This window comes from Vollenhovia emeryi, unplaced genomic scaffold, assembly GCF_000949405.1.
Source record: "Vollenhovia emeryi isolate VEMERY1.0 unplaced genomic scaffold, V.emery_V1.0 DF939143.1, whole genome shotgun sequence".
NCBI lineage: Eukaryota > Metazoa > Arthropoda > Insecta > Hymenoptera > Formicidae > Vollenhovia > Vollenhovia emeryi.
In genome coordinates, this window is record NW_011967223.1 from 2,107,328 (window position 1) to 2,115,314 (window position 7,987).

Here is a 7,987-nt window from a genome sequence, read left to right on the forward strand (position 1 = left end):
TGGCTGATCGGCTCCCGCCTCGTTTCCGGCGAGCCGACGGGGTGCGGGGGAGATTCAATCGATTACCGCGATTAAAATAAAATGTAAATGGCGGTACGCGCGCGCGACTCGTGTGTTATGCAAATTCGGTTCTCCGGTAATCACTGAGTGGAAGCTGATGTCTTCCTCCGGCGCTAATGGCCCGGGAAAATGCAAAAAAAGACGAACGGAGAGAGAAAGAGGACCGATGAAAAGAGAAAATAACGGCACGAAGTGTATTGCGGCTTGCACGTACATATATACATGCGTACATACATGCCTGGCGAAACGTATGAGTGTCGGTGAACGCGTGCGCGACAACGAATCGAAGAGAAGAGGAGAATGAGTAGCTCGCGAGGGTTGCACTCGAGGGTGCAGTTGACTTCAATAGTTTAACGAAATTGCCGAAGATCCACGGCTCGCTTCTCATCCCGGAGATTTTCCGATTTCCGGACTGCTCCGATATTTATTTGTTCCTTCATGTTTCACGACGCCATGTAATAATCTCAATGCGGTACACAATCAGAACGGGATCCATTAATGAAACATGAAACTTTGCCGAAATGCGCATAACTTATTATTTACCCACATGACTATGTTGCAATATTAACTCGCACTGCTATACATTGTGATAAATACACCGCGTTACGAGGACAAATGAAATTATTACGGCCCGTTTATAAAATGTTTATATAATGTTGCGCAGTGCATCGTTGTAGTACGCTCCAACAATGCATCGGCGCGACCTTTAATACTCCCGAGTTTAAAAGCGCGGCCCGTAAAACATAACGAACCCATTTATCGCGATAAGTGAATGAAAAATATCCATTAGCGTACGGTAACGTGGAGTGTATCGTCGAAACTACGGTAATCTACTACGGTATCTACTTGCCGGGTACGCGCTTATAATACATTACGCCGGCCAAATGTGTTCTCGATATTACATATTACACGGCATACCGCAGCCATTAATCTCGGCCACTTGCCGCGGCCGTAATTAATGCTAAACCAACACGCGCGATCGCGCACTTTCTACCGAAACCGAATGGAACGTCCACCCTGATGAAACCGCACGCCGACGGTAAGCGTGACGCGCGATTCGACGCGTATCTGCAACAGTGCCGATAGGCAAATCGAATGGCGATCGCTATTTGGGAGGGAAGGGGTTGGTTAGGTCCTGGGTTGGTGCAACTGCACGACGGGACGGGCGGAAACGAAGACATAGAGGGGTAACCGGCGAACGGGAGGGAGGGAGAGCAAGGAGTTGAAGCAGAATGGGGCGCTCGCAATTCGGACAAAGATGCAGAGCTCAACCGTGCACGCAATTGCGGCAGCGTGCGCGTCACAGGACACCCGGCGGTATCAAAAGGACGGTAGGTAGGTGCATGCCGATGCATTCATTGTACCGCAGACGCGCACGCATACGCACACACATTGTCACCCTTCCGCGCGGAGCAGTGCAGCGGCGATGCAACGCGCGACAGGCAGGGACCCGCCGCGTTCGGCCGCGCCAGGATGATTAATTAGTTGTCGCGCGTTCCATGTCACCGTGTCACTCTTGTCACGGCTTTGTCACTTCGCTACGAGCGCGCACGCACACGCGTGTCCCGCGCCGCAGACGCGCTATCGCGCGGACCAGGATAGCCGCCGCTGCACTGCCCGCGCGCGCAAAGCAAATTGCATTGTAACCGGGGCTGCAACAGGCGCGCCATTAATCAATGCCTGGGACACGGTGCGCGATGCGTACTGCCAATTTCCAAGTCGCGCCCCTGACGACGGCCCTCGCGGGCAAAACAACGAATAGGTGCGCGCGGCCGACGGTATGGAAATGAAGGCGGCCAGGCCTGGGGACAGTGCGAAGCCCCGTTCCGCGGGTTTGATTTTGTACTCGACAGTAAGCATCGATAAATCGGTATCGAATACTGACCGTTTGATATAATTCGTAGACTCGTGTGATCAGGTAAAACATTTATTACTGATACGCGTTAACTTAATCTCGGCTCAAGCTCGAGTCTCGCGCGTTGCTGGCAAAATCCTATCTCTACGGATGCAGCTCGCTCGCGACGCATTCAACCGGATTGCATGTCTAGAGTAGTAAAAGCGAGCGAAAGCAGCCCTGGTACGGAAGGTCATCGGCCACCAAGCCGGTTGATAACAGTAACGTTATCATATCCGCGTGACGTCATCGCGCCCGGATGGTGCCGATTTCTTTTAACGACGCTTGATCACTCGATTTACCTGTTGCGCCGATGCCCGGAGGCACTTCGTCGAGACGCATCCCCGCGCGCCATAAATATCGGACTCGACGAGAATAAAGATATCCGCGACGTCGTTTTCCTCTCTTTCTCCCGCTTTTCCCCTTTCTTTTTCTTCTCCTCTTTGCGTTCCGTCGAGCCACGTGTCAGATAGCTTCAACACGCTTTCCCGTTTTATCTTTCAGAAAATGAAACCGTTAAGTACGCGCATCTTCATCCACTTACCATGCTTACTTCACTTTCCGTGAGATTTTTATTCTTTTTTTTAAATATCTTGTTTACAATTAGTAAAGAAAGAAGCATCACGTTTGTGCATAACGTGCGTATAACGAAAACATTTTAACGCTGTTTTATTTAATCGAAAAGATTGCATCGAGCTCTCGTTAATGTTGTTAAAAGTAGAGGAGTATACTTAAAGTCACCAGTGATGAATAAAATTGAAATAAAACTTCTGGTTGATCCAACTGGCAATATAATTAATTAAGTGTTACAATTGGTACGACGTTTCGACCCAAATATCAGGTCTCTATCAAGTAACCGAACTGCAAACCAACATGTCACAATTTTGAAGATGGTGAGAAATTACAAAATACAAGTGAGAGTGCACATATGTAAAATTTATGCTCTGCGAACATGTATGCGCGAGGTAACTTTTGCATATGTACACTCTCACTTGTATTTTGCAATTTCTCACCATCTTCAAAATTGTGACACGTTGGTTTGCAATTCGGTTACTTGATAAGAATCTGATATTTCAGTCGAAGCAACTGCAACATTTAATTAATTATATTGCCAGTTGGATCAACGAGAAGTTTTATTTCAGTTGTTAAAAGTATCATGAAAAATATGTAGTTTAGAATTAAACGCTAACATGATTTATTTTTAACTAATTAAACGTAGAAGGCCCTTTGATCCAGATCAAGTATTCGACAAAAATTTAATTAGACGTCTAATTAAACCACGCCGAATTAATTTCGAATAAATTTTAAAGTGATTTGTAAAAGGGATAAAATCAAAACATAAAACATACAAATTATAGTAACAAATTATAGCCTTTTTATTCTATGTACACTTGGATTATTTATTCTATACATATACATTTAAAACAGTACAGCTATTCTTGATTGTATACGTGGAATATATTTGCGCGTTACGTCAATACAATTCACGAGACACGCGGATTCAAGTGCTCAGTGCTTGACAGTTAATTAAGAATCAATTTACAGGATTGCGGGTGATGCCTGTAACGCATAGAAATCAATCAATCTGAATGCAGATGTATGTATTCACGGCATTCGGAACGAACACTTGCGCCCTTCGTATTTTGAAACATTCTTGTCCCAGCGAATGCTCGATCATGTGCAAATCAATTAGCGGGAATCAATCAATTTATTGGCTTACGAAGCGACTCCTCGCTTACAAACATTTGTGAAATGTTCATGCGCACATTCGGATATGTATCATTATGTAATAATAAATGTGTAATATTTATTATACATAGTTTGCGTGACCGCAATCCAAATTTTATTATATTTAAAATTTCATTATTACACACAACACTTTTACTTAATAATTACATGTATATAAAATATAACCCAATAACAAAAACTAGATAAAATCTTTTTGAAAAATGGTTCGTATATAATACATTCGTGATAAAATATGTGATAGAGAATTTTGTAAAAGTTCTTTTATCAGAAACGCATATGTAACATGTATATAACGAAATTATTATTTTACGAAACTAACTTGGCTGAAATATGGGAATCACTGTCGGGAGGTAACCGAAACGAGATATTACAGACTGTCTGAAACACATACGCTCCGCTGAATACGATCTAATTAACCAAGAATTTCGTCGGCTTCGTAAGAGCTGCTGGATCAAGCTGGATCTGATAGAGCGGGTCGCATCCGGTGCGCCGGCAATGAGAGAGCCCGGGTCCTCTTCTGACGCGGGAATTCCGGTGAGGAAACACGAGCTCGGGCTGAAATTTTGGGCGTTAAATATGTAATTGCGCTAACGAGTGAATCAGCGAGGTAGAGCCGGAACGGAATAGAGATAGAAGGGAGAACGGAAGGTTCGCGACGCGAGGGTGGGCTGCGAGAAAAAAAAGAAAATGGTAAATTCGACAGAAGAGGACGAAAGAAGACGAGAACGATAAAAGGACGGTCCTCCTCCCGCCATCGCCGCTTTCTCACCCTCGCGGTTGGCTTGACGTGCACTGCCACGGCATCGGACTTAGTCACGACTTTGGCTATACGCCCGCAGCCTTCGTTTTATTATTTAGACCGCGCAGGAAACGAGCTGGTGGAATTACAGCAGGTAGAAATTAATGAAAGAACGTTGAGTGGCTGCTGAGCGGACGGCGACTTTCAGAGGAGGCTGGTAGCGTCGAGAAGTCGCTAACTGTAATTGAGAAAACGAAGGAAAAGCAATTAAGGACGATTTCCAACTCACGCGATGGACAGCATTTATGCGATTGCAAAATAAAATATGTTCAGTTGATATACGAGGATACAATGCCTGGGAGTATCGTGTGTCGCGTTATTCCGGCAACGAATTAATTGCCTGTCACTCCGTAGTTTGTGCAATGAATTCCGAGGAAATCGGAGAAGAATTTTATCCCGAAGCGAAAGCCACCTTGAAGATCCACATCATCACTTTCTCATTTCTCATCCCTATCCTTCGGCGATGAAAAACTAGATTGTTAAAGAAAGACGGTTCCGACTCAATTAACAACTTCCTGCCTCCATTTGAGGCAATCAATCTAGAGCAGAAATCGCCGACTGCGTATATTTATTTCCTGTCTTACTGCAGTTGACAATTTACGATGCAATAAAGTAATGAACGTTAGCCATATGGCGATCTATTATAAGACTTGGTGATCTCGACATTCTAAAGTTCTCTTCTGTTCAAGAGTGAACTTGGTGCATTTTCACGAAACAAATTAACGACATACTTTTGCTAATAAAATTATTACAGATCCGTTACTTTATTAATTATAAGCTCCGAGTGCAACTCTACTGAAATAATGTCTGTATTCCAGTAGAAAATGAGTCACGCGATGCGTCTAAAGCGAAACTTGAGTTTCTCTTTCTGAATTTCCTTCTCGATTAAATATATTAACAAACTTAAGAACATGGAACAGTCGCTCCATTAAATTATCTTCGATTTATTCGTGATATCTCGAAAATTTGCCACACACATGAAAGTCTTCACCCTTTCCAAAGGTGGCTCGCCTGGTTTGATTACGCTACCCTATACCGGCCGCCATTTTCGCGCGGGGAAAATCCATCATGATCCCGGATTTCTCCCGGACACCGCCGTCATTAAATGATCGCACAAAGCGTGGCGAAGCCTCGGCTTTAAGATCTCAAGCTGTTGCTAAGGGATTGATGGTGTTACCATGGCAACTACTGAGGGCCTATTGTTGCACCCCGCTGGTAGATCCGCGCTCCCCTCCTCTCCTCCTCCTCACCCTCCGTCCTCTCCTTGCACCCCGTTCCCTCGCATGGCATATTTATTTGCATGTACTGTAGGTACGCGCGTCTTGCGCGTCCACACGCACGCTACGCATCTCCAAATGCACGCGTGTGTGCGCGCGGGATGCGTGCATGCGTGCGTGCGTGTCGTGCATTTATGCATCTATGCCAGTGGTACCAAACCCCTTGACGTGTTCGGGGCAATGTCCTGAGTTTAAAGACGAGGGATCGAGTCGTTGAATCCTGATACGAACGGTTAAATTTTCTGTCACGTTCTGTCGAATCAGCAATTCTCCTACCTGATTTGATCCTTTCCCAGAGAAAAGATGACTCGCAAATGGACTTCGGACGGAGCAATGAATTTTAGGGAAGATAATAAGCTCGATCTTTTTCGTCGAATATCTTCGTGTCTATTTTATCTGTCAACTCGCGTACTCGCGTAAACTACACGGTCGGTGTACGCGCACGCGGTTTCTAGCTACGCCTATATACTCGGCGCGAGACACTACCGTGTCTCGTGATTATGATTTATATAATGTAAAATGTATTTTATCGAAGCTTTAGCGGATCTAATCTTTCGGGTAAATTACGTGACACTACAACTGATTCACCGAATTAAAACGCAATCGACGTCAAATTCTGTTTCTCGTCTGTTTTGTGACATCGTCCGATAGCAGAAAAAAAAATAAAAAAAATATTACGTAATTAAAAGCGTAAAAGTGCAGTCGCGCGATAAAATTACAAGAATCTCTCTCTTGACGTATATGAGATATCAAGATGAGGATAAACAGCAACTGGCAGTGCTATCAAACCCGCGGAAATGTTCGGGCCAACGACCTCCGTTTAAATGCGAGCAGCCGGGCTACGAGCGCTCCGCTGGGTGCGCCAAAGAAAGCCCGTTTAAACTTTTCCACTAAAGGTAAATTATACTCGTCGGGTATGGAGTATTACGGAAGTACCGCGTCGGCAAACGCAAAATTGAACTGGGTCAGAATGAGAACGGCAAATTCACGCTTCTTCGCGATGTTGCCGCAATCAAAGTCGCGTCGCGGATGGGCGGCTTTTTGCCGAATGTCGTCGCGCCAACCTACTGTACCACTGGTGCCATTTCGGACAAAGTGCTCATTGGGTTCACCACGGTTTCTAAAAATATCACGTAAGAAGAATCGTTATCGTTTACTGGATTAATCGGAGTTTCGGGCATAGAGGCGATAAAAGTTTATCGCCGCTCTTGCACATCCTTAAAACTCGCGATACCGTCCGCAGAATTGGTTCTTTACATTTTCATTTTGAACGTAAAATATGATAGTGTTACGCATGCACTCTAAGAAATATGGATGTAAATTCCCACCAGTGGTGTGAAATGAACACCCATTCAGGTGTTTATATAATTCTCACCTTATCGATGTGAAATTAACACTGCTTGGTTAGTGTGGAAAATTCACGTTGCTGCGGTGTGAGACAAGCATATTGCTACGAATAAGTCTGCGTTCAGAAACATCACCCGAGTGCCCCAGTGTATCATTTTATCCTTGTTTAACGTACGGTGAGCAACAAGGATGAAACGACACACTGGAACGCTCGGATGACGTTTCTGAACGCAGCCTAACTGTTATAGTTACGTATGGCGTCGTCATGGCAAAACAATATAATATCAAAGTTGACACCGCGTTTGTCGGTGTAAAAGGGTTTGTTTTCTGTTCCTGCACTGGTGAACTAGTGCAGTAAGCTAGAATGAGAAAAAATATGCTTGTCTTACTCCAATTTATTGCACTAGTTCACTAGTGTAGGAACAGAAAACAAGCCTAAAGATTTTATATCACACGTGCACGGAAAAGTGCCTCTTTTTTGACAGTTTTTCGTGCCCAAAATAGACATTTGCTGACACAATACAGTTTGCACGCAACATGGCGTCAACTGTGCGGAAAAAGCCGTGCGGTAAAATTATTACCGCACACTTTAGCGCTGTTTTTGTTTATCTCCCAGCACAATTGCCGATCTCTCTTCCACACGCCGTCTTCGACAGATGACAGGTTAGCCTCAAAGTTTTTACGCGTAACTGTCAAAAAAGAGGTACTTTTCCGTGCACTTATAATATAAAATAGTATGTGATACATGTGCGGGAGATTGGCTATTGGCCACTCGTGCGGATGGGCGCACGAGCCGAAGGCGAGCTACCCCGCTACTCGTGGCCAATAGCCAATTTCCCGCACATGTATCACAATATAGGG

General features: G+C 44.7%; 1 protein-coding gene across 1 annotated transcript in view; it reads right to left on the minus strand.

Annotated features, from left to right (window-relative positions):
• Nucleotides 1-3,801: 3,801 nt before the first annotated feature.
• Nucleotides 3,802-7,987, minus strand: part of LOC105566686 — a 141,206-nt gene continuing 137,020 nt past the window's right edge. The window contains exon 4 of the mRNA XM_012020890.1: nt 3,802-4,258. The gene's annotated coding sequence lies outside the window, so the exon portion shown is untranslated. The remainder of the gene's footprint in view (nt 4,259-7,987) is intronic.